Raw genomic sequence first — 10,047 nt, 5'->3', positions numbered from 1 at the left:
GTGAAGCTACTTCAAATGCAAAACAGCTTATTGTGGTCATAAAACACCCAAATGTTTTGTAATTTTGATTATGTAAAACTTAATTTTTCTGCAAAGTATCACTAAATAAAATCAATTTGAAATCGTATCAAGCGTTACAGATGAGTATTGGATTATACATTAATGTTGACACCGTTAGATTATTGATTAATGATCCAAAATAAGTATATCCATAGCATTATGTAACGTTACTAAAAATAGACCTTGCTATATTATAACCTTTAAACGACAAATTTACCGGTCCACAATTTTTCTGAAATTTTCACAATATTTACTTCAGGTAATGAGCCAACTTTTTAGAAAATATTTTTGGTGCACTCAAACTGGAAGTGGGTGAATCACCATTGTTAATAATTGACATGGCCGAAAATAACACCCAAAATTTCGATATTTTCTGTCTTTAAAATGTAGCCAAAATTTTATATGTCACATTTTGCCTACATATTTGTGATCATAATATGTAATTATTTATACTCTTCAGAAAATAATACAGTTTTATGACATAAAACATTATTTTGATACCTTTTTGGATCAAAAAGGGAACCCTGTCATACACCTCTACTGGGCAACATTAATTTGGCCACAGCACAGGCCCCTGGGACCTTTTGAATTTTTTAAAACGTATTTCAAGGGTTTGCATTAATGTTGCTACATGTAACATTTAGTTTTAATAAGATTGGTTCGTGGGCAAATTTTCATTGTTTGTGAAAGAGGTCCTTTATGAAAAGGACATTGGACATTTTAAATCACGTACATCTTAAAATCAGTTATAATACACCCATCACCTAGGCCTAAATTGTTTTACACTGGAGTAAGATATAGTGTGAAAATTATATGTAACACTTATTAACAACAAGTTTTTAATGCATTGTGCATATTACATTGAATGTGTATTGGCAGAATGATAGAAATTAAAGGTACCACAACCCAAAGGTAACTAGTACAATGTGATAAATAAACCACGCAGGTATTGAGTTCCCTCGAATGCATGGGTAAGATACAAAAAGTAAAAATACACATAAATCAGCCACTGAACACCGCTAGGGTACAATGCTTCATTGTACTTAATTACTCGACAATTTAGACAATGCAGATCTCTATATCGTATTAGTATATTGTAATGGGTTTTTAGCTATCAATTGCCAAATATGCAGAACCGTGAACCCAAAAGACCCGTACTTTAAGGCTGATAAATCAGCCTAATACAGACGGAATAAAACCACACAACAGGCAGTGGAATGTGACACACATATGCTCCATTACTATAGAGGGAACACAAGCCCTAACTTAAACAATTCATTTATTATACGGCTGTGACGTTCTTCAAAATATTGTAAAACAAATGATGGCTAAAATGATAATTAGATGACAGATGTTTTGATAATTCGTTAGATTACCACTAGCCGATCACGTACATTTAATAATCCTTATGTGTGAAATAAGGGGAAATTCATAGAATATTAAAGCCCTTTATCCTATTTGGCCATATAAAACAACCCTACTTCATAATGACATATGTCTGTAGGAACGTCACCAGACATGAATGACCATCCAGAAAGGACACAAAACACATTTTTAAAATATTCTTTTATTGAAGACAAATTCATGAAAAGGACATTGAACATTTTAAATCACGTACATCTTAAAATCAGTTATAATACACCCATCACATAGGCCTAAATTGTTTTACACTGGAGTAAGATAAAGTGTGAAAACTATTTGTAACATTTATTAACAACAAGGTTTTAATGCATTGTGCGAATTGTACCATGCACATTACATTGATTGTGTATTGGTGGAATGACAGAAGTTACAGGAACCACAACCCAAAGATGATAAGTGCAGTGTATGCTAAATAAACCTCACAGGTATTGAGTCCCCTCGAAGGGATGGATAAGATACAAGAAGTAAAAATTCATGTAAATCAGTCACAGTTACCCCGAACGCAGGTGGGGTTACGGCAACTAATTTCGAAAACACAATTTAATACTGTGTACAAAATTATACAAGCTACAGTGATACTTTACAATATCTGAATATAATGGTGGTAAAAGAGCAATACAGACGTTTAAATTGTTACATATCTGAAAGCAAGCATCCTTGAATACTCAGTAATTCTTAATCCTCAATGGCTCCCGAAATTAAGAATCCACATCAGAACACATATCCACATACAGATTAACATATTCACACAGTAGATTGTATAAAATACAGCATATCAGATCTCCATGCAGTTCTCACATAGCACTACACAATTCCAATTACCCACATATAGCGATGGAGTTTTTTCTCTGCTATTCAATCATTTTTATTGCATAGTGCTAATGTACTGTACAGTAGCGTTAGCAATATATTGTCGCTTTAGTTTTTATATGTTGGTTTTAAATAAATCACCACATTCCTTTAATTTTCAACACATTACTGATTTGTGTTGTAATTATGACATAGACAATTCAGGAAATGAAATGGCATATCTCATTATCAAGTTTAAACGAATCGTAATTCATAGCAGTAAGTACTATTATATAATTAGCCGCTTTAGTAACTTGTCCGGTAGTTCCGGTTGCCGCTTAGGTATTTACAAAGAAAGTCGCTTACGTCATTGAGAACCGGCAAATCGCCTATTGGTGTCAGGATCATCCCTATCACTTCGATGTGGCTGGCCTTGGATTGTGATGTCAGAAGTGTTCTGTACAAACTCATTTGTTTCTTCTTCCACATTCCCTCTTTCGATCATCCTAATGGAAGTATCCCGTTCCAATTCTTCCATTAGTGTTGAATGCATTTGTCAAAAAGATACTTTAGACATTTTGAGTAGAATTCGACTCACTTTCATCATTTCGCGTTGAATGCATTCGGTTTGATAAAATAGAAATATTCTGCACCAAATTATCGGCATCTTCTTCCGCGTTCAATCTGCCGATTTCGATATTGCCAGAATATCCGGTTTCATCAGCAAACAATCCTAGGTCAGAGTCGGTGTTAAAGGTCAAACTTGTTCACTCTGTATCATCATCAGCAGTTTCATCTTCAGTAACAACTGAGTTTACCTCGTTATCCTCATCCATGTTGCCAATATTCTATTAAATACGAAAGATTGTACAATGACTATTGTAGGCTCCACAGCGATATTCACCATCAGTTCCAGGTTTGATGAGACAAATGAAGCAGAATTTCTGGCCACATACACAAGCCATGTATTTACAGGCTTCTGTATGTTCAATCAACAACCCGCACTTAGGACAGGGCTCGAAGAAATTGACATCCTTAGAGTCTAACTACCTCTTTTAGCTTGGCTTCTTTCATGATTTTCAGTTTCGGATCTTCGCCATTACAGTCATTTATTCCACAGTTACTTGTGCAGGTCCGTATAAGCCTTCTAATTATGTTTGAGAAAGCAATCGTTGGTACAATTATACAGATCGTATAAATATTTTAATGGAAAATCTATGTGTTATGCACAGTTCGTATATATACAGGATATGGAAATATCCTAGGAAAAAGTCCTTAAAACGAATCGTAGGTATTTTTCAAATATCATTCAAATTAATTTTGCTACTTTTTATTTAAAGGGTTATGATAAAGTAAGGTATATAGCGATTTATTCAGCGTTATAGTGATTTCATCTTATTATCATCATTTATCACATAACTGACCCGTACAACCTTGTCATGAGGCTATGTCATAAATATCGTACGACACACGTGTAATAATGCTATTGTGACGTAACAGGTAATAATGACATCATTATCAAAATATGACGTCGCACGATTGTGTCGGTAGACGAGAACGTCAAATCCTTCTCTGATTTCCCCACTCTTATATAGAAATGAAATTGAAAGTGTTGTCTACATTTCCATAAATACTTGTTATTTAACTAATAGAATCTTACATGGGTCTGTGAAGTGAACAGGAATATCTCAACCCGAGTGAAAGATTTTGGCCGGTCTACCCGAGGCTTGCCGAGGGTTGACTGCCAAAATCTTTTACGAGGGTTGAGATATCCCTGTCCACTTCACAGACCCATGTTTGATTCTTTTTCTCTCATACTTAATAGAAAAAAAAATGATGAAATTTCACTCGGTTTCCAGCTTTTTCATCGCGCCATTATTGCAGGAACGTCATTATGCGTCAAAATTGATGACGTCATCTAAAATGCGCGCCGCAGTTACGCCGCATGTAATGATGATGTCACGTTATTGTCTAGCGCGTGTGAGCTGTCTTACACTTCCTGTGTAAGATAGAGTTATCTTCTCCCTAGCAACCACGGGATATCCCTGTGGAGTAAGGGAGAAAAATAAAATCTCACACTGGTTATCAAACTCGTTAAATAAATTACCACCAATTACCATAGCCACTTATGTAAGATCCGTATATATATATATATTTTGATTTTGTAAAGATAGGACAGAATCAATGATTGAGTTTCGTACAATTTATCACCCATATCCAATAATGACACTTTGTTCCAATTTCAGCCTGGAGATTTAGGTATGATTCCACGTCCCGAAAACTACCAGTCAGGAAAATATGTCGAATTCTGGCGGAGTACAAACTGTCAATGGGCCAAAGGAAGTTATCATATATCATAAATCTTGTTAGTGTATCAACTTGTATATCAGAGTGCTCACAAAATGTTTATGCTTTACATATATTTCATTCTTTACAATCACTATACCACAACCAGTATGTATCTCCTAAAGGATGTCAATCCTACAAAATCTTAACACCTCTGGGTTTAAGAATAAATGTAACGTAAATGAACGAAACGGTTAATATCTACATATATGATTCCGATCTATCAAAGATACTTCCCAGCGTTTCACTCCGTCAGAACTGATTCAGTGCAACGAAGGGGAATAACTCTTATAGATCAGAATGTATCTATATAAACAATATTAATTTAATTATATGCCAAATATATTTTCAGGTTGATTTGATGTCATAATTTAAAATCGAGTCCACTTTTTCTACAAACTGAAATCATTTAGCTGTGATTTCTTTTAATTCTAATCCCCCGCCAATTAGCTTAAATGAAGGTTTGCCTACAGAAATAAAGGAAAAAATCACACAAGTACTGAAAATGAATTTGTAATTGTAAAAAGTAAAATAGAGTAATATGTTAATTACATTTCAAGCATTGTTTTCACGCCACGACAACAACAATCCTTTCTTCACGAGCAGGGACGGGAACATTCTCGTGACCAAATCAGATCTCGTGGTACACCTATGGGCAGCATCGGACCTGTTAGTCCCGCCAAGAGAATTCTGTATGGAAAGGGCTACAAAGTCACATGATATTGACTCTGTCGTCAAAGTGTATTCATGTAGTTAGATTATTTAAGGATTAACTTGAATATATTTTTTTATGTTATGGAGATATAACACAAAAATCTGAGTGTACTCTAAATAAACCGCGAAGCGGTTTATGATGAGAGTACACTCAGATTTTTGTGTTATATCTCCATAACATAAAAAAATTCTTCAAATTAATCCTTATAATTCAATTTACTAAAGATAATCTCTTCAATATTCAAAATTCATTATGGGACTCTTTTGTCTATCAAATCATTACGCCGTCATCGCAGCCAATCAGAAGCAACGTTATAAACGGCGACGCCATTTTTTCCTTTATGGGCTGATAAAGTAATTTTTTAAGCCAATGAAAATGTTCGTAACAAGCAAAATTGAATTATTCAATAATATGTGTATAACGGGGTGATTAAAATATCATTTACGTCAACAATTATATTGGTTCGACATTTTTATTTCATGGTTAAATTAACACTGTATAAATTTTGTTTTCTATATGTTCAGATTTACAATTACTTGCTTAATAAGATTTTTTTTTCACATAACTGGTCCTGTCATACGGCCATGTCATAAATATCATAAGACATATATGTATAAACACTATTATGACGTCACAATCTATATATGACGTCGAATGATGACGGGTTTCTACTGTTTTGTATAGATATTAATAAAAGTTATGTGATAAATAGATTCATACACTGTTGACTATGTAAGATGAAATTTATCAAACCCGTTAAATAATTTGATATGAGCCTTTTTCAAATTATTGAACTCGTTAAATTTCGTATTACAAAGCGGTTCATGTAAGATTCTCTGTTTAACACAATTTGGACAATAACAGGTTTTAAATGCAGAACCGCGCCTACCTTAGCCAATGAAATAGTGTACCTTGTAGTATTAACATTATACGTCTCTGCACATTGGTGTATGAAGGAGGATATTCCTCCTATGTGGCATGTAATTATGGAAAATTCTGAGCTAAGGGCTCTGAATAGTTCAAAAGTAGAATATTTCCATCAATTTTAACCATTAAATTGAAGTGTTTTTTTATCTCATTTCACATTGTTCTGAAATATACATTGTATATATATATATGCTGAAATAACGCTAAGCCAATTATTTAACAATCGCGTTTTTCATTCGTTACAAGTTCATGAACATTAACGAATACAAATTTTGAGGTTTGACAGGTATCATTACACAGATAGAATTTTTCGAGACAATATCAATGTTTCTCGAAATCGCAAAAAATATAATCGTCGCAAAAATCGGCTATACCACAAAACGTTTTCAGTTCAAGAACAATTCTGAAGGCAAAACAAAATTTCCATACCAATGTTTCGAAACATGTATCATGTACAGGGTTATTACCCTGAGCAGGCCGGAGACATGATGACATTATATTCATTTCTCAACGTGTAAAACGGACAGGAAATATAAGTTTATCCAATGATTGGAACAAATTTTGCGTCTTTCTTAAGAAGCAAAGTGTTGAATATGAATAATCAAATACCACATCTAGAAAAGAAAGGAACGTTCAGCTACTTTATAGTACACCTTCAGCCGCCTCCCTGTTCGTCATCGCCGTTATCCTCATCCATGTTGTCGTTCTTCTCTTGGATAGGAGCGATTGTGCAATGACTATTGTAGGCTCCACAGCGATATTTACCATCAGTTCCAGGTTTGATGAGACAAATGAAGCAGAATTTCTGACCGCATACACAAACCATGTGTTTACAGGCTTCTATATGTTCAATCAGCAATCCATACTTTGGACAGGCTCGAATCGATGGACATCCTTTAAGTCCAACTACCGCTTTTAGTTTGTTTTTTTTTTCAGGATTTTCAGTCTCGGATCTTCACTAGTGCAGGCATTATTTCCACAGTTACTGGTTCCAAGTGAATTCCAGTCGCCGAAGCAGTATTAACAGAACTCATACGTTTTGCCGCCTTTCTTGCAGGACAGACACACGATCCGCCTATCTTCGGAAATTTGCCTCATGCAGAAAACATGACATTTAGAACATTTTACACACGGAAACTTCCGCATGTTTTGTTAATTTGAAACGATGATGTAAGATTTCTTGAGGTTTATCTTTGAAATTTAATAATGGTAACTTTGACTTGACGGATGGAAATTCCGGAGTATCCAGAATATACCTTTGGTGTTCCGTACAAAAGTGTGAGACCGAACTGATTTACAAATAAAATATATCACGCTTAAATAATGTACAGACAATACAATTATAGAATTATGATTGACAGATATCGCTCAGTGGGAGATTAATTAGCCGTTGTCACAGTCCTTTAGGCAATTAGGGTGGCTGTGACATTACCCCGGTTACGTAACAGAATGGAAAATAAAATCTTTCATAAGAGGTATCGAAGTAAGTCGCCAGAGGATATACACAATTATCACGCCTGAGTTTTTATCTCAAATGTCACAACGGATAAAAAAAATGTAGAATAGATATAATCAAGAAAATAATCAAACCTAAGGAATGTAAATTCATATGATAAATTGATAGTTGATGTTAAGATTTAGCAACTATTCACACACAAGTTCAAAGCACTTTTAAAGTTATCACAAAATTCTTTGTGACACATTCTGGAATGCAGGCAGCTCTGTGCAAATAGTTTTCTGACGTTTTATTTTCGAAGTATTTCATTTCGTCCTCGGTCAGTAACACCATGGCGTCTGACAATAGAATAATCCTAAATCTCACCACAGTATTCTGAAGTGTCCATGTCTTTATATGGACATCGGAACTGCCAATGTCCAGCTGCCATCAAACTTCTACAGTATTCGGTCAGGGATTCTGGACCTGTAAATTTGATATAATTTTAGCGTTTCTCGTTTCCTAAATCGTCAATATCCTCGGGAAAAACATCTCTATTTAATCAAAATGACAGAAATATTATTACGACGGCATACGTACCAATGACATGTCCACAAGGCATATTTGCATTGTTCGGGGTCATCATTACAAGTTATCATGTCCGGGGCATTAGAGCGCTCTACGTCATCATCAAGCTGTTTAAGGTGGGGATTCTCATGTGTATCCGGGCAATTTCCTCCCGGAAACCGAAACACTACAAATAACTGGGATTTGTCCTTCAGGTTATAGTCTTACAGGTACATCTTCTTCCCATTCTTAATCATCTGTAGTTCTCTCTGGCTGTAAATTATAGGATTTCTTTTTCATATTTGATGGTTTTCCGTAATGCTTTGGTTGTAATATACAATTTTGAAGTTTCCTCGGTCTAAAATTATTATTTCTTTTGTGAATTCATTGAAATATACATCTCAAATCGGTAGCGTCATCCAAATGGAAGTATTAAAAAAATAAATGGTAAACATGGTATTTACCTGCAAATAGGACACGTTGGCTTTCTGCGTCTATTCCATTCCACTCCGTTATTTTACTCATTAGGTCCTCAACTGACGCGTCCTAAAAGAAAATTAAATAATCATGTTTCCAAACTTATCTCCGCAATGTGGTCAGCTCATTCCACTAGCCCTGACGTCTGTTAACAAAACGTTACACCAAACAAACAAACCAAGTATCAGCTGTTCATCAATCCGGTATCCAATCATCAACATTCGACTTTCCATAGAGGGACAAGAACCTAAATAAACCATGTAAATTTGAATAAAATACATATTTAAGACGTCTTTAGATACCTAACTAAGTAATATATATCAGTTATTGTGCAAATGTGTAAAATAAAATACTTATAATGGAAATTCCATCTTTCTGTAGTTTGAACCGGCCCGGTCGAATTTTGTGGCCAAAGTGTGATAAAAATAGTAGCGTTGAATTTAAGTGACCTCCCATAAAGCACTACACAAATTAAAGGAATGTAAACAAAAAGGTTGATGATTAAAACGTGGCTGAAGGGAACACAAATAGATTCCGATAGAAAACGGAGTACGGCAAGAATAAGTAACGTGTGCGATTGGGAAAGTAGATAAATATAAATGGATCGCTGAAATGCAAGAGACGGGAGCAACGTCCTACTTTATTCTAGCGTGATCTACATATGTGCAATTAAGTCAAGAACCTCCCTTTGCTGTGCCCCGTCGAATGAAAAGTCTCGTTTGACTTTTGACTTATCATTCTAAACACAAATTGCTTTATAAACGAATATTAACAAATATGGCTTATACTTCATATGTCAACGATCATAAATTAGAAAACAATATTAAAATGTGTGGAAAACTAATATTCCTTATCGTGTTGTCAAGTTTGTTGTTCATTATAAAAATCGCTTTCGACCTTCTTTCGGTTTGGTTCGAAAAATAGAATATGGAGGTCTATTTTTATCATTTTTGGGGTAGGTATTACCCACGTTTTCCTGTCGTTTTAGATAACCAATCATTGTAATAAAATATTCAATAAACATTTGAAACCCATATCTAAGCATACAGAACAACTTATTTAAGGTTCATGTCCCTTTAAATACCTACCAAAAGGACCAGCCGTTAGTTATGGTCTTCAGTAAAAGTTTATTTATCACATTGATTAGAGGTAATATTTTTGAATATGTCTAACATGGTGTAATATGAAATCATAGCCATAGAGAAGAGACTCAATACAGCTGTAGATTGTCCACGACTATCCCGCCCTAGTCTTTCTTTAGACCAAATGAAGCAGAGTAGCCTCCTTGATCACAAAACTACTTCTTTCA

The sequence above is a fragment of the Argopecten irradians genome, unplaced genomic scaffold (genome assembly GCF_041381155.1).
Source record: "Argopecten irradians isolate NY unplaced genomic scaffold, Ai_NY scaffold_0258, whole genome shotgun sequence".
NCBI classification, from domain to species: Eukaryota; Metazoa; Mollusca; class Bivalvia; order Pectinida; family Pectinidae; genus Argopecten; species Argopecten irradians.
Note: the sequence above shows the minus strand (reverse complement) of the source record.